This window comes from Stomoxys calcitrans, chromosome 5, assembly GCF_963082655.1.
Source record: "Stomoxys calcitrans chromosome 5, idStoCalc2.1, whole genome shotgun sequence".
Taxonomy (NCBI): Eukaryota; Metazoa; Arthropoda; class Insecta; order Diptera; family Muscidae; genus Stomoxys; species Stomoxys calcitrans.
This window is the reverse complement of record NC_081556.1, coordinates 62,752,739-62,777,858: the sequence shown is the minus strand read 5'-3', so window position 1 is coordinate 62,777,858 and position 25,120 is coordinate 62,752,739. Positions and strand designations below refer to the sequence as shown.

At 37.5% G+C, this 25,120-nt stretch overlaps 1 protein-coding gene across 1 annotated transcript in view; it reads left to right on the top strand.

The window, feature by feature from the left end:
• LOC106084355 (protein slit) overlaps nucleotides 1-25,120 on the top strand; it is a 197,782-nt gene that overhangs the window by 48,013 nt on the left and 124,649 nt on the right. The window contains exon 2 of the mRNA XM_059370487.1: nucleotides 10,543-10,592. The gene's annotated coding sequence lies outside the window, so the exon portion shown is untranslated. The remainder of the gene's footprint in view (nucleotides 1-10,542; nucleotides 10,593-25,120) is intronic.

The following is a 25,120-nucleotide window of genomic DNA, read 5'->3' as shown; positions in this document are numbered from 1 at the left end:
TGAAAAGATTTCAACTTTTTATACTGTGCTACTTGATTTTATTTCTCAATCTGTCCCTATAACAACTTTTTTGTTTGTGAATTCGAAGCGCAGCTGTAATAGTTTACCGAACTTTTTTAGATATAAAGCTAAAGTAGCTGATAATGATTCAGATATAATGATCAGATATATAAACTATTATGATTTATGTGGAACATATCCATGGCTTCAGACAGCAAACACGATTTCGCCAAGTCTTTGAATACCGGGACAATTTTGTGGACATCTGCTTTATCTTGGGACGATGTAACACCACAAGTTTAACGTAATGTTTAGAAGAATTTGCTCTCCCAAGATAACTAAAAAGTCCAATTTTACAATCAAACATTGTAATAACGCACGGACGCACCAATTTATGACCTCTCAAACTAGATGGAGTGCGCTACTTTACACAATAGGCGAAGAATACGAGACTGACGGCGATTCCGAAGAATCAGATGAAGGAAACTCAAAAGAGCCAGAATCACCCATTAGCTCAAGCAATAGAAGCATACAATGTTCTATTGGAATTTCTTGAAAATAATAGTATTCCCGAAATGCCAGAGCCAGATGTAATGTAGGTATATTGCATACAAACTAACAAAAAAAATACACGCACGGAAACAATCATATATAAGTACTTTGAATAACTATGTATAAGTTTTTTTAAAAAGCTATCTATATACCAATTTATATGAAATGATACAAACTCACTTTGGTATTAAGAGAAATCAATAAAAATACGTAAATAATGAAATTTAAGAAAAACCCTCTATTAATCGTGTTAAGCTCGGTCCCGAGCGAGCCGGATAATCGAGGTTCAACCGTATATTAAATATAGTACAATAAAATATGGCCAATCGTAAAACTGTTCAATCAATAAGCTCTCTCCATCGAGGTCTATCGTTGGCCAAAGCCTTGATTTCACGATATATGGGTTAACTCCAACTCTCTTTTCGTCCAGCGGATCCATGTGTTTTTCGGGCGTCCTCCCTATAAAATCACTTGCATAAATCCAAATAATTTGACTTCTATGTCCGAACAAGTATTTCAAAATGTGTAAATTTTACAAATATTTTCACTTTTTCTTCGTACAGTGCTGTCAAACAGACATGCACTTTTTCTAATTTTGCGTTTTATATTTGTTCTTTACGGCTTGTGTATCCAGTGCTAAAATAAAACGCAGCAATTATGTTTATGATTCAGCACAGGCAATGGGTAGGCTATGTGAGGCATAAAGGTTACTTACAACTAGAAGTTCAGAATTAGGTGGACACTCACAAAGGAGCATAATACATTATTTAGTTCATTGCATTGGTGAGAATACATCATTAGCTGCCTGTAGGAATGTTCTCCGGTTAGTCATTCGTGCTGTGTTTTTACTGACCCTGATACACACGCATCTACGTATCGATATTTTCTTTTAAGAGAAACAGGCCGACCCCCGGCTTATGTTGTTGTGACCACATGTGTGCGTGTGTTTTATCTAAGTTCATGGTTGTTCAACCTGCTCAGAAATCAACAGTTGTACCTTATGCTGTGTCTGCTCCCAAATATTGTATTTCACAAATTAGGGGAATTTTGAAAAGTGCTTCAAAAAAGAAACAAATAATGTACAAAGAAATCATACCACAGCCCAGCCGCCATCTACAACAACAAAGAAATGAAATAACTTTGTGTTTTCTTTCTTTCTACCTGAGTGATGAATTCGCTGTGCTCATGTAAACAGTGACGATCAGGGTTACCGTCGAGAATTCTGAAAAGGAATTAAGCACTAAAAGTGTAAACCAAAATTTTTGTACGATTAAATTGGGTTCGTCGTTTTTGTGGAACTTGAAAGACTTTGCAGAGTGCCTTATGCCATTTATTCAAATGGCGAAGACCATCTCCAAATTTCAAAATTAAATAAATGTAAACATTATTAATAACACTATTTGTTTTAATACCTCTATCTTTCATATGGCTTTTGGTGTAGCTTTCGTATTTTTTTTTAAATATAGCTGACCTTCACAAAACATGTGTTTCATGTTGCAAGTTTCTGCTGGCAAGAAAAAACTCTGTGCGAAAATTTGCAGCTTCTCAAATTTCGAACTGCCAAAATGTACTCCCTCGCTCTATCTCGCTTTCTTCTTCTGGCAAATAAAGTACGAGAACGACTTCCAGCAAATATATATGCAAACTTGTACAATATAATGGGTACACGAACACTCTTATTAAAATCTGTTTTTTATCTCGTGTTTTAAATACCCCTTTAATGAGTCTTGGAGGTTTAAAATGTTTCACATAAATATTGATCGCAGTCTTGTTTATAATATTTTATTTATTTTATTTATTTATTTATTTTAAAATATAATATTGCCGAATACACTATTCATCTGAAATGAAAGGATTACGAGTAAAATATCGAAAGACGAAAATTTAGAAAATGTCCCGAAGCGGGAAACTTCCCTCTTTTTGTTTGGTTACTTTTCACTGTAAACTTTTAAAACGGCGATACACGTGTCTTCTCTTTTTATCGCTTCTTTCATAACCTGTGCAGTTTTTCATGTAAAAAAATGACAGTTCCACAAAGTTATAAAAAAACTTAAGAAGTATAACAAGTTAGAAACAACTTAGCAAGCTATTTCTTTTTCGTGACTTAACTTTGGTTCCAAATAGAGGTGTGCATTCGTGAGTGAGATCCAAATCCAAAATAACGTGATCGTGTGTGATTGAATTCATGCTTACGAACTTATAACGACCCACGAGAAAATCGTGCGTGAGCGCTAATACAATGTTTTTTTCACTCACGCGCACATTTCAAGCTCCAAAATCCGTATCCCTTACTTATTTTCGTCGTTGGTTGGATTTAAAGCCTGACCCAAAATATTTTGTGACTCACTAAAAGGCTACCTTTTTAAAAAGCCTCTAATCCCATTGGAACACCCCTTCTTTCACATGGCTGGGCTTGCACAAGCCACTTTTGTAGAAAAAGAGCATCAAAGTGTCGTAAATTGGGATTAATTTTAAAAACTTCGCACAAAAATTAGTTTGATGATCAAAAAGAAATGTTCTTGCAATGGTTACCCTGTCAACAATTTTGTTTGTAGTGGTAACTCTATGGTTATGAAACGAGTTCCGCTGCTATCAACCATGACTGGAATTGTATGTTTGACAAGCAAGTCCAACCCGACGATAGGTAGGCATATTCTCACTTACCTCCATTTCGAGCGGAATTTCCACCACCTCCGTAAGAAGAGGTAGAAAGAAGAGGGAACATGTCACTCAAAAACGACCTTCTCGTACAAAATGTCTAATTACGGATATGTTCGCGCAGTCGCTAAGGGAGATTTATCCTCTACTTCTACTGAGGGATTCGCAGAACAAACAAATATTATAAAAATAATTATAGTTCGTTCCTTGCTTCGGTGAATATTAATGTATTGTAATACATTTGTAGTAAAAGTTTTTATTCTACCTGTTGCGAAAAAAAGTATTCTCCGAAAAAGTGCCATAATTTGTACAAACAGTTTGTACGATCTCGTTGGTGATAATTTTGTCGCTTGGTAGGATTTCCCTCCATTAGCAGCTAAATTGCGTTTTTTGGTCTTATGCGCGGAAACTAGTGTTTTTTGTACAAAAAATTTTATACTTTGTTAGCTTCTTTTTGTTGAATTCCTTACGTCTTCTACAGTTGTTATGTAATAATTTCTTGTCGTTACCACGGTGTGGTTTAGAAGAAAAATTCAAACTAAATAGTTAATTTAAAAGTATAGGTACGGGAGTGGAGCGAAAAAAACTGCCGGAGAGGTTAAAAGTTAGCGAAGTGTTGAAATGTTTATTTGCGAATTGTTTTGATGATGCGAAATTTTCCCATAGTCATAAACAAATATTATAAAAATAATTATAGTTCGTTCCTTGCTTCGGTGAATATTAATGTATTGTAATACATTTGTAGTAAAAGTTTTTATTCTACCTGTTGCGAAAAAAAGTATTCTCCGAAAAAGTGCCATAATTTGTACAAACAGTTTGTACGATCTCGTTGGTGATAATTTTGTCGCTTGGTAGGATTTCCCTCCATTAGCAGCTAAATTGCGTTTTTTGGTCTTATGCGCGGAAACTAGTGTTTTTTGTACAAAAAATTTTATACTTTGTTAGCTTCTTTTTGTTGAATTCCTTACGTCTTCTACAGTTGTTATGTAATAATTTCTTGTCGTTACCAGGGATTCGAAGCGGAGCGGATCAGGTCTACTTTTGCCGGAGCGGGAGCGTAAATTTTGAACCCGGAGCGGAGCGGATTCCTATTTCAAAATCCGCTCCAATAAAATAAAAATCTTTTAAATACACATTTTTTGGTTTACGAAGTTGTTATTTTTGGCGAATTAAAATACAAATTTTAAATTATTAAATTAACATGAGATAACTTTGGATTTAACTTTCGTTAAATCGTTATCGAAATCATACTAGAGAACATATTTGTATCAATTTTAAAGAGTTTCGTCTTAAAGACTAGTACTGACTTCGACTTTTCACATGAACAACTGTCAAAATGCACTATAAAAACAAGGTGACGAATATAATGCAAACACATTCCTTACAAGTGGTATGAGCAAAATAGTAGCGACATGTCGTTGCATCAGGATAAATTTCGCACAATTTTAATTGCAAATGTAATTAAATGCTCACGAAATGGGCCGAATCAACTCTGCTTCAATAATGTTGTCTTTGTTGTGTGTTGTTGTTTGACTTTTGTTTGTGTTCTGGCGAAGAATAGATTCTGTCGGATTTCGCAATAATTTAATAGGCATTTTCGGTGGGAATGAAGTCAGTACTAGGGTTAAAGTCAAAACAAGTAAAAACGAGGTAAAAGTGAATTTACATTAACCACTAAATTATGGACTTTTCGAGATTTATATGCTAAATCCTGTTTTTTTTGCAGGTTTTACCATACAAAAATAAATCCCATTTTTATTTGGACAATCCCAACTAAACCCGATTGCATGGCTAAGTAATCGATAAACGTACGAAAATATGCAACTGTATTCAAGAATTGTGTATGGATGTGTGTGATATGCACATTCATTTAAATTTAAATCACTTAAATCCCCAGAAAACGCAGTGTAAACGGACAGGATTTGTTTATGGATTTAAATCCAGATCATAAAAATTTCAATGTAAACGTGCTATAAGTTAGGTATGGCCGAATCTTGTATACCATCCACCACTGATCACATTTGTTCTTAGCATGGTTTCTTTCATAAGGAGAAACATAAGAATCAAGCAACAAACTCCATGGATTTTTATACCCACCACCATAGAATAGGAAATATATTCATATAGTCATACCGTTTACAACAAACCGAAATCGATCGTCGTAAAATTCTTAGACCATTTAGCGATGTCTGTATGACTGACCGTCTGTGTGTCCGTCTGTTGTAATCACGCTACAGCCTTCAGAAAAATGAGCTAAAGTTTGCACAGATTTGTACTTTGTCTATACGCAACTTAAGTTATTGAACAAGCACAATCGGATCATATCTAGATATAGCTGCCATATAGACCGATCTTCGGGTTCAGCGTCTTGAGCCCATAAAAGCCGCATTTATTATCCGATTTCGTTGAAAGCTTAAACCGCTTGTTGTACTAAGGTCCCCGATATTCGAACCGAAAATGGTCCATTTCGCGCCATAATTAGATAAAGCTGCCATATAGACCAAACTACCGATTTAAGGGTGCGTTTATTACCCGATTTCTTTGAAATTTAGAACAGTGACTTTCTGTCGACATCTGCAACGTGTTGGGCCCAGATTGAATTATATTTAGATATAGCTGATATATGGACCGATTTCCCGATTAAGGGTCTTAAACCCATAAAAGCCCTATTTGTTACCCGATTTCGCTGAAATTTGGAACAGAGAGTTACACTAGGCCTAGATATAGCTGTCTTATAGTCTGATCTGTCGAATTAGGGTTGTAAGTCCATAAAAATCCCACTTGGTACATAATCTAGATCGATACAAATTTGGATATAGCTGCCATATAGACTGTTATACCGGTTAAGGGTCTTAAGCCCATAAAAAGCCGTATTTTCCAATTTCGTTAAAATTTACAGCAGTGAGTTGGACTAGATTTTCTGTTGTCCGAACCGATTTAGGTTCAGATCGGACCACACTTTGATATATATTTGGAACATGGAGTAGAACCAGTCCACCCGATATCTGAACCAAGTATGGTCTATATCTGGCCTTATTTGGATATAGCCGCCATATGGATCCGGGATCTTAAGCTATAAAATCCTCATTTCTTACCTGATTTCCATGAAGTTTTAAACTGTAACTTCTATAAACTTCTTCGAACCTTGGAAGGAGGTCATAAAAGGAACCGGTTTGCAAAATTTCAGACAAATCGGATAAGAATTGCGCCCTCTAGAGGCTCATGAAATCAATTCAGGAGATCGATTTATGTGGGGGCTTTATAAGGATTATAGCCCGATATTGACAGCGATCAAGAATACATATAATCGGAGTTGAATATTGCTTGATGTTGTAAGGGTAATGAAAAAATTAACATACCACTTCATAGGGCACGGTGTGGTTTAGAAGAAAAATTCAAACTAAATAGTTAATTTAAAAGTATAGGTACGGGAGTGGAGCGAAAAAAACTGCCGGAGAGGTTAAAAGTTAGCGAAGTGTTGAAATGTTTATTTGCGAATTGTTTTGATGATGCGAAATTTTCCCATAGTCATAAAAATAACTTTTTCGCTTATGCGATTTCAGTTTCATATAGAAAAGGAAATCGGGGCTTAAAAACTTTTTTCAATTTAGCGATATTTTCAGTTGAGCAATTTTTCACTACAGCGAATTCAATTGCATTAAATAACACCAAAAATTAATGGTTCTTTTCATTAAGTTTCACTTAAGAGGAATTTTTCACTTAAACGTATTACAGTTATGCGGTTTCGACTGCATTTAAAGATATGCGACAGGGATATGTTGGATGAGCACAGCTCGGATCATCGATATGTTAGTTTCACTCTTGGGGAAAATACTGCAGAAGTGTTCCCTCGACATTACTGAAAAAAGCGGTATGGAATAAATTTCGACACACATTCTACACGACTATCCCTTCTAGACCAGAAAATAAAGTGGAAACTACACAAGACATAGACAAAATGGTCAATCAGATAACGAAGGCACTGAATGATTCGCTTTTGTCAGAATGTCCTAGTGCCAAATCAAGGGACAAACAGCGACCGCCATGGTGGACCCCAGAACTGGGCGATCTAAGGAAGGACTGCAGACAACTCTTCAACAGGGCAAATCCATAAGGGTACCAGATATTGGGACTGAGCTAAGAATATACAAGGGCGAGCTGAGAAAGGCTCAAAACAAATCCTGGGTAGAATTCTCCAGCTCCGTGGAGTGAGGAAACACTTGTTGATACTCATTTCCCGGATAACTCTCCAACAGACAACGTGTTGCCAGAAGAGGTTGTCACTGATATGCATTCATGGGAGGTTATTGGGAAATTGTTTCGGAGTCAAAAATCCTATAGGCGATAAAATGTTTCGACTCCTTTAAGTCGCCAGGCCCGGAGGATGTATCACCGGTTGAATTACAAGCTATGTCCGACAGCCTGTCTCTTTGGCTCAGGAAGATATACTCTGCTTGCCTCAGCATGTCGTATATACCTGTGGGATGGACGGATACAAAGGAAGGCGAAAGATTTTCGTCTTATTAGTGTGTCATCCTTTATGCTGAATAATCTAGGAAGGTTGATAGGTACATATCCAAGGGCAAAGATCCCTTGAAATCGCCTGTCTCGGCAACATCATCCATATAGTAAGAGTAAGTTCACTGAAACAGACCTTCAAGACCTAGTCGCTCACATAGAGGGTTCTCTCCCTGTCAAGGAATGCCACACTATCGTAAGAAATTGTATAATTAACATGCTTACTAAAATATGCATTACGGCAGGCTTGTTATCTGTAGATCTAAAAAGATGAGTCGGCAGAGAAACGCCTCATGGAGGTGTACTATCTCCTGTACTTTGGAATTTGGCCCATAACAATATATTATTGTATCTGGAAGAAAAAAGTGTAAAAGTGGTCGCGCATGCTGATGACGTGGCTATTTCGGTTAGGGGAAAGTTTTCCAGTACTCTTAAAGATATACCTCAGGAAGCACTATGTGCAAAGCAAAATGGGCTATCGAAAGTGGTCAAGGCGTAATTCCGTACAAGACAGAAGTAGTTCTTTTCAGCAGGAGATACAAGTTACCAGTGGAACCTGTCTCTTTGTGAAGAAAGAATGTTTCCTTTACTGATAGCGCAAAATACCTGGATATTTTTCTTGACAGGAAATTGAACTTCAAATCCTACATTTGGTAAAGGCGATAAACGCAATTTTTGCCCTATACAGCTGCAAAAGAGCTATTGGCAAATTGGGGGCTTGAGTATGGTATATACTGCAGTTGTCAGACCTATAATGCTATATGGTGTTGTGGTCTGGTGGACCTCATTTCAAAAATCCACCTACCGTTCAATACTCAACCGGATCCAAAGGATAACCAAAATGTCCATGCAACATTAAATAAAGTTATTTGCAAATAAAAACGGTTAATTACAGTACATATGCACTTTATTGGCTAACGATTATTAAAATTCGGCCAAAATAATGAATCGATGTTTGCCACCATCTCGTATTCTACCCTACTATTTTTCAGTGGCGACATGAACGTCTTGGCTGCAACCGAAAATTACGCTAGAGTTGCATACTCAGCTTTAAAATAAAAAGAATTTCAGCCTATGAGAAATTTTCTTGTTTTTCGTTTCCTCTTTGTGATTTTCGTGTTTTTGGTTAGAGTTGCCAATGAAAAAAATGATGAATGATCTCTGTTAGCGTGGAATTGGAGAATAGAATAATCATTAGTGCAAACGATTTTTTTGTCGACAAATTTAACTAAACGATTTCCGTTATAAGTTACAGAATTGCTGTACAGGGCATTTTAGAGCGGACGAGATTGTGAGACTAGGAACTACCATACACATTCCAGGGGAACTATTATCTGTGGGGTTGTCTCTAGCAACATGTAAGCTTAGTCCACAGGATGAGGACCGAGGGACATCGAACACAAAATTGGGAAAAATTATGTGGTCTGGTCTAGACTTGAAGAAGTCTGCCGCTGGCTAGAACGGACGTCTCAATCATTGTGTCGTCAAGACAGGTCACTGTCTGATCGGAAAACATGCTGACAGACTGAAGGTTGCCAGTAACGACTTTTGCAGAAGCTGTGAGGAATAAGAGACTATAGAACACCTGCTGTGTGTGTCCCTCACTGGCCATTAGAAGGATATGTGAAAAGTTTGCCCCTGATCCTTCGTGGAATGATCATGGGCAAAATTTGCATTTTAAACATTCTCAATTTGTTAGGCTTTTTAAAGCGATCTGGATGGTTCAACGGTAGGAATTAAAATGCATCTTCCTTCTCCTGTTCCTGTGGTATCACAATGGTCGAAAACGTCTAAATGAGTCTGTTGTTGGAAGTCATAGTAAAGAAAATTTTCATCCAACTCGGATAATAACTGCGCCCATAAGGGGCTCAAGGAGTTAAATCGTGAAATCGGTTTGCATGGGAGCTATATCTAAACATGGTCCGTTTTGCCACAAACGTTCTGCTAACTTTGATAGGTTTAATAACAAAATCAAATGTTTTAGTTAAAATGTCGTTTATTATACCCGCCACCATAGGATGAGGATATATTGTACTAATCTAGTCATTCCGTTTGTAACACCCCGAAATATTCGTCTAAGACCCCATTAAGTATACATATTCTTAATCGTCTCGACGTTCTGAGTCGATCTAGCCTTGTCTGTCCGTCTGTCGAAATCACGATAGCGGCCGGACGCGTAAGGCTAGCCGATTGATTGAACTTAGCACACTTTTACTTGTTTTTATTTAAAGCAATCATCTGCAAGAACAATCTTTTGCAAGTTAAGCCCAAAGGAAACTTGTTTATGGCCCTGCAAAAACTCTGATTACTAAAGAACCTGGTTGGTGAACTTATTCCAAAACATTCCATTTCGGAACAGGGGCAAACTTTCCAAATATCAACGAGTGCTGTCCGATTCAAGTTTATGGTCAATGATACGGGGCCTCTTTTTATAGCCGAGTCTGAACGGCGTGTCGCAGTGCGACACCTCTTTGTGGATAAGTTTTCACATGGCTGCCATACCGAATGGTACAGTACCTTACAATTGTCGCCAGCATTAGGAGGTGATAACTACCGCTGAAATTGTTTTTCTGATTTTCTCGCCAGGATTCGAACCCAGACTTCCAGCGTCATAGGCGGACATGCTAACGTCTGCGCTACGGTGGTATCCCTGAGGATAATGAGTTATGCATTATTTTACTTGCCAAAAATAATGACATGTACTTCCGAAGCTTTTGCTGGAGGCATGCTTGTCTATTCTTAGTCTTATTGTACAGTTTAAATTGTATGTATGTATATCTTTTTCGTGATGATCTTTGTTTTGTCTATTTCTAGGACTGTCTGACATATTTTCTACAAATTAATTTGGCCAACCAACAAAAAAAGTAAGTTATGTTTAATTTATATATGTAATTAATAATTGTCATTTTGTCATTCCGTTTTTTTTTTGTCCATAGGCAGGTTAAGTTCGAAGATGGGCTATATCGGACTTTATCTTGATATAGCCCCCTTATAGATCGATCTGCCTATTTAAGGACCATAAAATTAACATTTATTATCCGATTTTGCTGAAATTTGGGACAGTGAGTTGTGCTGGGCCACTCGAAATCCTTCTTGAATTTGGGCCAGATTGGTCCAGATTCGAATATAGCTGCCATATAGACAGATCTCTCGATTTAAAGTCTTGGCCCCATAAGAAACGCTTGTCCGAGTTGTATTAGGCTTTTCTACATCCGCATCCTATAATGGTTCAAATCGATTTATATTTGGATATAGCTGCTGTTCTACAAAATTGAACAGTGACTTGTATTTATTAGATCACTCAATGTTCGTGCCGAATTTGGTCCTAATGGACCCATATTTCGATATAGCTGCTATGGGTGCATAAATAACGATTTTTTCACCGGATTGTGACGAAAGGCGGTTTACATATATACCAGTGGTGGATATTTTTAATGTAATTTTTATAAAAACACATGCATTCATATTTTCACACTTTTCGAGACCTGATGATAAGTTGGCAAACGACAAGACCAACATCAAATTAGCTGACTTAAACGTGATTTTCAAAGGGGTTCGAGCGGATTGACCATGCGAATATGGTTAGAGGAGTACACTGAGTTTGGAAAACCGAACCGGTATGGTTCATTTGCAATTCCCAATGACCTACATAAATAAGCAGTATCTATGCAAAATTTCAAGTTGCCAGCTTTACGCCTTCGACCGCTATTGTGATTTCGACAGACGGACGGACCTTGGTAGATCGACTCAGAATGTCGAGACGATCCAGAATAAAAATACTTTATGGGGTCACAAATAAAAATTTTGAGGTGTCGCAAGCGGAATAGCCCCCTTCCTATGGTGTTGGGTATAAAAAATAGATTTTTGGGCGGTAAAATTGCAAATTAACCCATGATCGTTTCATTAAGAACTAGTGAGAATAATTCTCTCATATCAATGAGTGCTGTCCGATGCAAGTTTTAGCTAATAAGGGACTTCCTTTTTATTGCCGAGGCCGAAAGGTTTGTCACTCACATTAGAAAAGTAGTTTACACTGCTGACTGTGAGGTATTTACCTCACAAATGTCGCCAGCACCATGAGGAGATAACCACCAATGAATATTTGTTTATGTTTTCGACGGGATTTGAACTCAGTCTTTCAGCGTCAAAGGCTGACGTGCCAACCTCTGAACTAAGGTGCCCCCAACACATATAGGCGGTGCCGACTAAATTTCGCAAACGTGTTGAGACATAAAATCATACACTTCATGCAAATTTGTAAAGGTCGAACTCACATCTGTGAAAGTACAGCCGTAAAGGCTATTTTTAAATCTGGTCCGATTTTATTACAATTTTGCACACTTTTAAAACGTCAAATAAACGTTGCATGCAAAATTTTGTAAATAAGTTTTCAAAAATGCCAGATCTAGGGCGAAGTGATTCATTCGAATTTTTGTGTGGACCGTTATTATTACCCAAGCACAGGCTGCCCACCCTGAAATTCCCCCAAGTGGGTTATAAAGTATAGAACGCAATATTGTGCTTAATATGACACGTAAGTGTAACGTATTTGACAGTCCAACACGAATTTGGCGCCAAGTGTCTGGGCGCCGTCTAATCCCAAAACGTCTCTAGAAACATACATATCTGATATATATTTTCTGGGCCAAGGTGAAAGCTATTTGAGAATGCTTATACGTATAACATTTACATTTGGGAGCAACTGTTTGTAACGATATCTACCCTTAGAAATACCCTATATAGGTAAACACAACGATAATGGCAATACGGGATTCTATATTAAGTTATTTGAGTACGAATCTGACATCGAAATTAAACCCTAGCCAGTAACCCTAATGGCTTCTTAATTCGGGTAATGTGGGACTTAAATGGAGTACATACATCCAAAAATAGAGCCGCAACACACCTAATAAAAACCCCAAGCGGTCTTTCCCATCCATTGGAATCATACGGGATTTAAATAAAGATTTTAGAAAGGAAGTATAATATAAATATTCTTCTTCCAATATCAATATTCGAAATAGAATAAAAAATTCAAAGAACCCTTTTATCTTTTACCCGGTATACGAAAAAAGTTTGATTTTTTCGAATAATTCCGATTTGTCGTATTCGGTTTCCCGACATACTGTTTTCGGCACCTGGCATGCCTAGACTCATCATAAACACACTCACCCCATTGGAATGCTCTTTCAACATTTTGATAGACACTTGTAAGTCAGCGCTAGCACGAGATTGAGAGACGCAGATAATAAATAAAATTGATGCGAGCGTTCAACATAAATTATGAATTATTAAGTTTTTTTTATTATCTTCTCCCCATGGCTGGGTGAGTTTGTTGTGTACATATGTACATTGGACATGAGTTTGGATTTTCTTCTGGCCGTTTAAGTTTAGTGTTGGCGCTGTTGTGTTATTTGTTATTGAAGACAATGTGCCGTTGTTGGTGCGCCGAAAACAATTAAATGCAAGAGCGTCTTTGTTTCTTATTCCAAATGAATACAACACACCTATTGGATATCGACGTAGGGAAACGTCAGTTTCATTGTGCATTTGTAGCAGGGTTGCCAATGTTTTTTCTTCCACAAAACCCATTTAAATTGCAGTAGACACCGAATTTATTAAGAAAACGTGCTATTTGTTGTTTAATGTTCCTTTTTCTTGAACTATTGATTATTGAAATCAGAACATTTATTTTCAATTTGCCAATACAGTTCTGACCAAATTAAAATTGAAGTGTTTTTCGGATTTTTTTTTTATTCTTAAGTCTATAGAACACATATCCTTACAGACTAATATAAATATACATATATACAAACAATATTGATATTCAACTAGGACTTGAGTTTAGTAAAATATTTCTTTTTAATGAGTATCTATCTTCAGTAAGGTCAAAAAGATGATGGTTAGGTTAGGTAAGAGTGGGAGTCCCTTACACACTCACTTAGACAATTTTGTCTAGACTCACTTAGACAGTTTTGTGAATTGTCAAAAAGATGATAATATTTATTAAAATCTAAACAAATACGACGAAAAGGATCATTATTTGCAAAATCACTTTGATGATATTGAATATTAAGCAATTGAAAATTTCTCGTTGGTCTTGAAGGAACGTTAGTATTAAGCCAGCTCAACAAAAATTCGGACTTCAAATTCCCGTGTAAATATTTGAGATGAAAGTGATGTTCAACATTTTCCTGCGGCTACTGAGAGTAGGGAGCTTTATTAAATTAAATCTAAACGTATAGGAAGGAAGTATTTGATAATTCCAACCAGGATTACGAAGGTAAAATAGTAGAAATTGTTTCTGTACCGACTCAATTTTATTTCTTTGAAAAGTATAAGCCGGATCCCAAATAGCGGATCCATATTCAAGTGTACTTCGGACAAAAGAAATATATAAGTTCTTAGTTACTGATGGATCTTCAAATTCTTTACTCCATCTTTTCACAAATCCAAGAGAACTAAATGATTTATTCACCATCGTAGAAATATGTTTTCTAAAATTCAATTTACGATCTAATAGGATGCCAAGAGCTAAAAAAGTTTCTACTATGTCAATTTCACGACCGTTAAGATGATAACTTTTCGACAAGTGTTGCGTTCTATGGAAGTAAATTAATTTAAATTTCGAGATATTTAGTTCCATTAAATTTACATTACACCACAAACAAAAATGATCAAGATCGAGAACTTACAATGACCAGATTATGAAATTAAGTCGAATTTACAACAAAACATGCGAAAACTTCCCGATAGGGAAATCTTTTTAATTGATGTAGGTACTTCCATATATAGTTTTCCCGATAAACCATTTTGAAAGCATAGAGGTGCGTGGCGCTTCCGATTTTGTTGAAATTTGGAACTGTGAGTAAAATTTAAAAAACACTGAAATAGATAAATTAATCCCAATTTGAGTGCTTAATCTGATATGCAAATTTGCCCATTGATATTCTATACTAGAACAGAGGAAACTTCACATATCAATGAGAGCAGACCGATTGAAGTTTAAGCTCAATGATAACGGACCTCCTTTTTATAGCCGAGAACGAACGGAGTGCTACAGTGCGACATCTTTTTGGGGAGCAGTTTTTAGTTGGCATAGTAACTCACAAATGTCAGCAGCATTCGGTGGTGATAACCCTCATTTCGTTCCGCAAGAATATTCTGTAACTCGTAATGTGTAGTTATTTTTCGGAAAAAATTTGATGATCTGCATCTGTTTCCAGTGAAGCGGCAGATCTAGAGCCCGACGGTAGGCTTAGAATGGACTGCAAAGGCCCAACAGTTGCGGTGGTATCAGGCCGTAACAAGTTGTCTGCTGCTGAAGTGTCGACTGGTAGAAAGGCTGCGCCAGCCTCTACTAGCCGACAGATGACTGGACAGCAGGGACTTTTGAAAAAGATACTCGGTTCGAGTCTTAAGGGCAAGGTCGAGCATATTTGATCTTCGCATGCCTATAATTTGCCTAGGCCATCGGCCTTCTTCGGCAAATCAATACGCTCATTAGGAGGATGGAATAATAGAAGGCGTATAGCTCTTAGGTTTATTGAGAGGCTTAGTGCGAATGATCCTAAAATTCTTACCGATAAGGAGAGAAGCTCCCTTAATTAGCCCGCTGAACGGGCTACCCCAAAGGCTACACATCTAAATTCGGGAACGGCACTGCGGCACTATGGGCGAAAAACCAATCTAGCGCCTCAAAATTCAATTTTCAACTTGTTTAAAATTAGCAAAATAGTACCTCAATCGATTACAAACATGCCACTGATCTTAGAAAACTACATTGATTGATTTGTCCAATAGAACAGCTGTAAGCTGTCAAACCCCTTATGTTTCGGCGGGTGCATACTAAGTATGAGTATGAGTATGAGCATGAGCATGTGCGTTTTTGCTTTATCAAACAGGCTATAAATGTGTCAACTAAGTGAACAAATATTTCCTTTTTTTGAGAGCGGTATGTATTAACTTAAAATCAAATATTTTTGTGACCTGTGCTTATATGTTACAGGAAAAAACTTGTGTTAAAGTAGCTTATACCAATACTGCAATAAAAAACACATCATGACTTCCATGGACTGTAACTTGTGTATTCAAAGGATTCAATCTAGTTTCTTTTTGATAAATTATTATGTTGTCTTGTGATTATTTTGCGGTATGAATCATCAGCGTCAACCTGCAATTTTACGAGATATTGCATTTTTGGGAACAATGTCGGTGCTCAGACGACAGGTCTGAGGAAGGCTAAGGAAGATTCTGTCCTTGAGACCTATTACGGTGGGGTGTATTCAGAGAATGTATGGACAATGGCTAGTAAGGAAACACTAGAACGTGGCGCCAGAAGAGGTTGTCAGTGGTATGCATTCGTTGGAGGCTATTAGGGAAATTGTGTCTGAGCCGATAAGAAGTTTCGACTCCTTTAAGTTGCCAGGCCCTGATGATGTATCACCGGTTGAATTACAAGCTGTGTCTGATAGACTGGTTCCCCGGCTAAAGGAGATATATTCTGCTTGTACCAGAATGCCATATATACCTGTGGGATGGAGGGACACGAAGGTCATTTTCATTTCGAAACCCTACCACGCGAAGGCGAAAGATTTTTGTCCTATTAGTCTGTCATCCTTTATGCTGAAGACTTTTGAGAGGTTGAAAGAAACATATCCTTAGGCAAAGATCCCTGGAGATCGCCTGTCGCGGCAGCAGCATGCATATAGTAAAGGCAAGTCCACTTACTGTAAAGAACCTTGACTGGCCATATCAGTGTGTATCAAGCTGAGATTCTAGTAATTATAGATGTGGTGGAATGGCTAGGATGTAATGTCATAACAACGATTTTCATTAATATCTACCTTACACATTACACGGGAACTGGAATCTTTGAGTATGGCTCAGATGATTGATGGTCCCAAAGGATGTGAATATTCGCAAGTTGTTGGGCGTTTTAATGCAATCTGAATGATTCAACGGTAAAAATTAGAAGGCATCTTACTAACAAATTCCTTCCAAGGATCGTAGCTAATGGCGTGTTGGAGGGTACATAAGGTTGGGCGCAGTCAATCTGAAGTTTGTAATTCAATTTACATCAAAATTTAGGCCATTTCCTTAGGAGTTTATTGTAAAACTAGATTGGTTGGCCCATACAATCAACTTTGAAATCACCCTGACCAAATTTGATAGGAAACAACGACTCGGCAACACCGTTGGTGTTTTTTTACGACACTCATGGGCCATTTTAATTTTGTGCATATGGATAAAGCGAAAGTAGTAGTAGAAGAAAACCACATTGCTCGCTCTATATGAAGGAGGGAAATGCTTTTAACCACCCCCCAATAACTTACTGTATGTATACATATGTATGTATATATGCATCATAAAACTGAAAAACAATGTAAAACAAACGTAACATCCGGATTGTGGTGCTTTAAGATAATTAATAAATAGAAGGAAAAGAAGAATAGAAAACAACAATAAGATGTAATAAATTGATTAAATAATGTGAACATAAAATTTTATTAAAGAACAATTCCACACATACATATGTGCATGTATGTACCCACAACGCTAAGAGAGTTTGCATGATGAATATCTGTGTGTGATTGTACCTCACACAAGATGACAGTTAATGTGATACAATTGACAACCAGACAAGAGATTTATTTATCCAGAGTTCATATCGGATGTGAATGGCATTTCCATGAATTTTAATTCAAGTCCATCATCCATTGCTTCGTTTTAACATACATTGACTAGTGGTTCCTAAACTATGGTATGGGGACAAGTTTTACCAGATACTCTTTTAAAAAGGCAACTTGCTCAATATCGAAAAGTCCAAATTTTCTATGAAAGGGTTGGTACTTGGTTCGTTTTTCCACATTATGAATGAATAAAATGTGAAAAAATAATAAAATCTGAATTTGGCCCACATCGGTCCACTTTCCGATATAGCTGCCATATATACCGATCTCTCGATTAAATGTCTTAGGCTCATAAAAGGCGCATTTATTTTCCGATTTTGTCGAAATTTGGGACATTGAGGTGTGTTAGGCCCTTCGACTTCCTTCTTAAATTTAGCCCACATCGGTACAGATTTGGCTATAGCTGCCATATAGATCGATCGCACGATCTAGGGTCCATAAAAAGCGCATTTATTGTCCGTGCCGAATTCGTTCCAAGTCCGACCATATTTCGATAAAGCTGCTATGGGTGCGTAGTGATGCATTTTTCACCGGACTATGACGTATGGTGGTTTACATTTATACCCGAGGTGGTGTGTTTCCAAAGTTCTGCCCGGAGCAACTTAATGCCTTTTTAATTGTTTTTTAATTGATCCAATCAAAAAAAGAATTGTAACATTTTCAATTATGATTTTAATTGATGTAGTTAAAAAATTGCGACATTTACAATTAATTAATTAATTGATCCAATTTTTAATTAATTGATCCAATTAAAAATGATTTAAATTGTTTGAAAGTTCCCATTATTTTTTTTAATTTCGTACCCGTATACAAAATAAAACTCCTCCGCGGGGATTCTACAAAAAGTTTCGGGTGTCGGGTAGGGTGTTGTGCACTGAGGCGGCAGCCCTTGGCCGATTAAGAACTCCATCAGGTTAATCCGGCGAAATGTGAGACGTATGGGTCTTTGAAATCTCCTTCCCTTTGTATTGTCGTGAACAAAGTAGCCTTTATTTGAATTTACCATATTTATAAAATTTAAAGTTTCGAAAAAAAATTATTGAATCAATTACTTTTTTAATTGAAAATTAAAAAATTTTTAATCACGATGGTGATCAAATCAGTTAATTTTTTAAATTTGTTGGCGCTTTTTTGTGTTTTTTTTTTATATTTATAGGCAACTAGCTACTACGCTTGAAATTTGCACAAATACTTCTAATTAGTGTAGGTCGGTTGGTATTGTAAATGGGCCATATCGGTCCATGTTTTGATATAGCTGCCATATAAACCGATCTTGGGTCTTGACTTCTTGAGCCTCTAGAGTGCGCAATTCTTATCCGATTGAAATGAAATTTTGCACGACGTGTTTTGTTATGATATCCAACAACTGTGCCAAGTATGGTTCAAATCGGCCCATAACCTGATATAACTGCCATATAAACCGATCTTGGGTCTTGACTTCTTGAGCCTCTAGAGGGCGCAATTCTTATCCGAATGGAATGGAATTTCGCACGACGTGTTTTGTTATGATACCCAACAACTGTGCCAAGTATGGTTTAAATCGGTGCATAACCTGATATAGCTGCCATATAAACCGATCTTGGGTCTTGATTTCTTGACCCTCTAGAGGGCACAATTCTTATCCGATTTGAATGAATTTTTGCACGAAGTATTTTGTTATGATATCCAACAACTGTGCCAAGTATGGTTGAAATCGGTCCATAACCTGATATAGCTGTCATATAAACAGATCTGGGGATTTGACTTCTTGAGCTTTTAGAGGGCGCAATTCTTATCCGATTTGGCTGAAATTTTGCACGACGTATTTTATTTTTACTTTCAACAACTGTGTCAAATAAGGTTCAAATCGGTTCATAACCTGATATAGCTGCCATATAAACCGATCTGGGATCTTGACTTCTTGACCCCTAGAGGTCTCAATTATTATCCGATATGCCTGAAATTTTGTACGACGGATCCTCTCATGACCATCAACAAACGTGTTTATTATGGTCTGAATCGGTCTATAGCCCGATACAGATCCCATATAAATCGTTCTCTCTATTTTACTTCGTGAGCCCCAATGGGCGCAATTCTTATACGAATTGGCTGAAATTTTACACAGGTCTCCAACATATAATTTAATTGTGGTCCGAACCGGACCATATCTTGATATCGTTTTAATAGCAGAGCAACTCTTTTCTTATATCCTTTTTTGCCTAAGAAGAGATGCCGGGAAAAGAACTCGACAAATGCGATCCATGGTGGAGGGTATATAAGATTCGGCCCGGCCGAACTTAGCACGCTTTTACTTGTTTTACTTAATATGGAATATTTATTTTCGACAATTGAAGAGCTTTTAGTGAAATACCATGCTACGAAAATAGTATATCGCTTGACTAACAGTTTATCAATATAAGTGCCTTTATCTGAATCCCATATGATCTTTATTGGTCTACGAATTTAAGTTTGGATTTAAGGTGTACTCCATTCTTAAAATACTTTTTTTCTGCCCGATATTCTCATGATATCTGATTTAGGAGTGTTTTCGGGGGTGAGGTGGTCCCCCAGACCCTTGGCCCTGAAAAAATATCAGCATTGTGCTCTTCTTTCAAATACCATTTATTTAAACCCCATATTGCCATTGGTTTAGGGTAGTTTTCACAATGAGGCGTCCCCCAAACACATGGCCCCAAAATAGGTTATCAAATTCGTTTTCTAATCTCGAATACCTTTCATTTGAGCCACATATTGGCATGGTCGAACAATTTTTACCCTTTGGGTTGGTGTTTTGGGGAAGGCGTGATGCCCTAAATTTTGGGTTGCCCAAAAAGTAATTGCGGATTTTTCATATAGTCGGCGTTGACAAATTTTTTCACAGCTTGTGACTCTGTAATTGCATTCTTTCTTCTGTCAGTTATCAGCTGTTACTTTTAGCTTGCTTTAGAAAAAAAGTGTAAAAAAAGTATATTTGATTAAAGTTCATTCTAAGTTTTATTAAAAATGCATTTACTTTCTTTTAAAAAATCCGCAATTACTTTTTGGGCAACCCAATACATGGTCCTATATTTGGATATCAAATTCGTATTCTGCACCTTTATTTGAGCCCCATATTGCGATGGTCAGTAAAAAAGTGCTGTTTGTGGGGTATTTTGGGAAAGGGGTAGACCCCCAGAAAATAGGTCCCGAAAGTGGGTATAAATTCTTGTTTAAAAAACGAATACCTTTCATTTAAGCTCCACATTGACATGGTCGGTAAACATGCCCGTTTTGGGGATTGGGGTGGTCCCCCAAACACGAAGCCCGGAAAATATATGAGCAACGTGCTCTATTCTCATATATCTATATATCATTTATTTGAACCCCAAATTGCCATTGGCTCAAAATTAGATATCAAATTCGTTTTCTAATCTCATTTAAACTCCTTATTGTAAAAGACAGCAAATATGTACGGTTTGGGGTATTGGCCCTATGAACTATAAATATTTAGTCCCACTCTCTTGAAGACCCAAATTGTCTTGGTGAGCAAATTCGTCTTATTTAGGGGTTAGGGTCCCCTAAAGTTGATATCAGATCAGATTGAGCCCCATATTTCCTTAGTCGGCAAACATGACCGGCTTGGGGGTGTTTTGTGGGATGGGCGGCCACTCAGTGAGTTGGCCTTGAAAATATATTTCGGATTCGTGTTCTACTCTACAAATCCTCTTATTTGAGCCTCATATTGCAATAGTCAGCAAATACTTCCTGTTTGGGTGGTGTTTTGGGGGTGGGCTGGCCCCATAGACACTTTTCCCGAATATTGATATCAGCTTCGTGCTTTACTCCCAAATACCTTTCAATTGAGCCCCATATTGCTATGGTCGTAAATTTGTCCCCTTTGGGAGATGTTTTGGGGAAGAGGCGGTCCCATATTTGGATATCAGATTCTAATTCTACACTCAAATACCCTTTATTTAAGCCCCATATTTCAATGGTCAGTAAATAAGTCTTGTTTGGGGGGTGTTTTGGGAAAGGGGTGGACCCCAGAAACGTGGTCCCACATTTGGATATTAGATTCGTATTCTACTCGGAAATACCTTTCATTTGAGTCTCATATTGCCATGGTCGGTAAATATGTCCGATTTAGGGGTGTTTTGGGGCTTGGGGTGGTCCCCCTAGCACTTGATCCGACAATTGGATATCAGATACGTTTTCTTATCCTAAATACCTTTCATTTGAGTCCCATATTGTCGTGATTGGTCTAAATATATGTTTGGTTGGTTTTGAGGTGGAGCGGCCCCCCTAGGTACTCCATCAGAAATTTGGATATCAAATGTTTATTTTTAGGGTACTATATGAGAGCACACAAAATTTCGCTTAAATTGCACTTCATAAGTCAGAGAAAGTATGGGCGATGTCTAGTAAGAAAAAACCAGAACTACTCGTTGATACCCGGGAAACGCTCCAAAGGGCAACGTGGCGCCAGAAGAGGTTGACGTTAGTACGCATTCGCCGGAAGTAATTAGGGAAATTGTGAGGAAATTGTAAGTCGAAAATCATTTGGATGACATAAAGTTTCAACTCCTTTAAATCGCCAAGGCCTGTTAATATATCACCGGTTACAAGCTGTGTCCGAAAGACTGACTCCTTGGCTTAGGGAGATATACTCTACTTGTATCAACATGTCCTATACACTTGTGAGATGGAGGGACACAAAGTTAATTTTCATTCCGAAAGCAGGAAAGCCTTATCACGCGAAGGCGAAAGTTTTCGCCCTATTATCGTAATCTGTCATCCTGCATGCTGAAGACTCTTGAGAGTTTCCCTGGAGATCGCCTGTCTCAGCAACAGCATGTATATAGTAAAGGCAAGTCCACTCAAATAGGCCTTCACGACCTAGTTGCCTACATAGAGGGTTCTCCCGGTGTCAAGGAATATACATTGGTAGCATTTCTTGACATTGAAGGTGCTTTCAATAATATAAAACCGACGTCAATCATATAGGAACTGGAGTTTCTGGGCATCAACACTACCGCAAGAAAGTTTATCAATAACTTACTTACTAAAGGATACATTAGGTCAGGCCTGAGATCTGTAGATCTAAAAAGATGGGTCAGCAGAGGAATACCCGAAGAAGATGTACTGTCTCCTCTACTTTGGAACATAGCCATTAACAATATATTATTGTGTCTGGAAGAAAAGGGTATAAAAGTATCCGCGTATGCTGGCGACGTGTCAATTGCGGTTAGTAAAAAGCTTCCAAGCTTTCTTCGAGATATACATCAGGAAGCTCGGCGAAGTGGGCTACTGAACGTGTTCTTGGCGTAAATCCGCCTTTCCAGCAGGAGATACAAACTACCCACAGTGGCACCTGTCTCCTAGGGAGGAGAGAATGTTCTATGCACTGAAAGCACAAAATACCTGTTTGTTTTGCTAGACTGGAAATTTAACTTCAAATCCAACAACACAAAGGCAACTCCTGCCCTATACACCTGCAAGAGAGCTATTGGAAAAAGTTGAGTGTTTAAACCGCGTGTATATTCTGCAGTTGTCAGATCTATAATGCAATATCATGTTGTGATCTGGTGGACGGGGCTTCAAAAGTCCGCCTACTGTTCAATTCTCAGCCGGATCCAAAGGATGGCTTATTCGTGCATCACAGCCGCACGGAGGACGACACCATTTGATGCTCGGAATTTAATGCTACAAATTGCTGCGACCACTGCTGTGAGTCTAAAGGAGCTTTCTCGTTGGTCATGTGGTTGGGCACTGTGTTATCCCTTATAAAATATCCGATGTTTCAGGCAGTGTGGATTACACATTGCCTGAGACTCTTTTTGATAAAAAGTACTATACAACAACTACTAATAGAACCAATTGGAACTATGTACATTATTCCTGATAATAGAAGTTACATTGACTTTTATACGGATGGTTTCAAACTAGATGACCAGGTGGGGTTTGGGGTGTACTCTGAAAACCTTAGACTGGCCTTATCGAAAAGGTTACCCGTCCGTTGCTGGTTTTATTCTGAAAAATGACTAGAATTTAATTTTTTTGGAAAAATTTGTCTTATTTTATGCGGAGTCGTAATCGAGGTAATTTTCTCGACTCCGACTCAGTTGTCAGTTTCAGTATATTCGTATTAATATTGAACGTGCTGCAAACATTTTTTCCTATTTCTGCTGTCATCTGGAAATTCATTAAAAAGGAAATTAACAAAACAGGCGCTACCGGCCATCATAGTGACAATCCTACTCTGTTGAGAAATTTAAATCTGGTCAGTTTGGACATGTCGATCGGAGCCTACAGCTCTTCTTTTTTGAATCCGCAAATGCGCTTGTGTGTCTCGAAGTTTTTCTTTCGATTTGTTCTTTCTGTTTTAAAAAGTTCTACCTTTCTACCCTATTCCTACGCCTAAACCAGACCTAAGATTGTGGACCCTACGGATGGACCGAGTGTTTTGAAATTTCGAAAGAAATTTATTTTTATTAGCTTCGAATGTGCATGTATGTATATAAAAGCCGTGTTTTATTATATTGGGTTGCCCAAAAAGTAATTGCGGATTTTTTAAAAGAGAGTAAATGCATTTTTAATAAAACTTAGAATGAACTTTAATCAAATATACTTTTTTACACTTTTTTTCTAAAGCAAGCTAAAAGTAACAGCTGATAACTGACAGAAGAAAGAATGCAATTACAGAGTCACAAGCTGTAAAAAAATTTGTCAACGCCGACTATATGAAGAATCCGCAATTACTTTTTGGGCAACCCAATAGCACGATATAGTGTAATGCAGCGAAAATTGTATGGAAACCTATTCTGTACAACGAAATTCTGGAAAAATTACAACTAAATGCTTATGTTGAACATCGGTCTTCAGGATTGCCATGATAGTTTTTCACAATTTTGTGTGAGCACCTGCAGAAAAACCTTTATTGTGAATGGCAGAATAAAATGTACACCTCTTATTTGTAAAATACAAATATTAAAAATATTTATTTAACTTCTATGCCCGCACATGTTTTGAAAGTTTTATTTGTAAATTTTAATAGTATTTTCACTTTCTTCTGTTTGTTTTGACAGGGTGGAAAACAGTGCTACCGCCTGATGTCAAACAAACCGACTTGCACCGGATCTTTTTTTGCGTTGACTGTTTGTTCGTACTAAAATAAAACACAGCTAATATTGTAGACGTCTATTATCCATCAGCATTTATTAGTAAAGTATGTAAATAAAAAATTCCACTGTTTTATGTGTGAGAGACAGAAAACTTTAAAGATTTTGCCTTGGACGATAAAGAGCAATACATTAAGCTATGGCCCACCCATCCGACCTCCAAACTCAAATACGGGTCTTGTCTTTCATTGTACTTACTCGTTCATTCAAGTGTGGTACCCCGTGCACAGATTTACGTACTCAACAAAATGTAATTAATTGTAATAAGTGTATTTTGGATGGTATCTACAGTTTAAACTAGGAAATGCAAGTGCTAGCCCGGTTTAATAATACTCTTTAGTACTCTGTGTATGCTTCGAAACGATCAACTTGGAAAGGAAGCTACAAAAGCCGCATCGCACAGTGGGAGGGGAGAGGTTAGGTTGGGTTAAATATATACTATATTTTCGCAGCAACTTGTTTCCGAATCGAACCCTGTTTTAACCGTTGACTGGAAGGGACGTTGTGTTATTTCGCTCCGCAAGAATATTTTGCAACTCGTAATAGGTAGTTATTTTCGAAAAT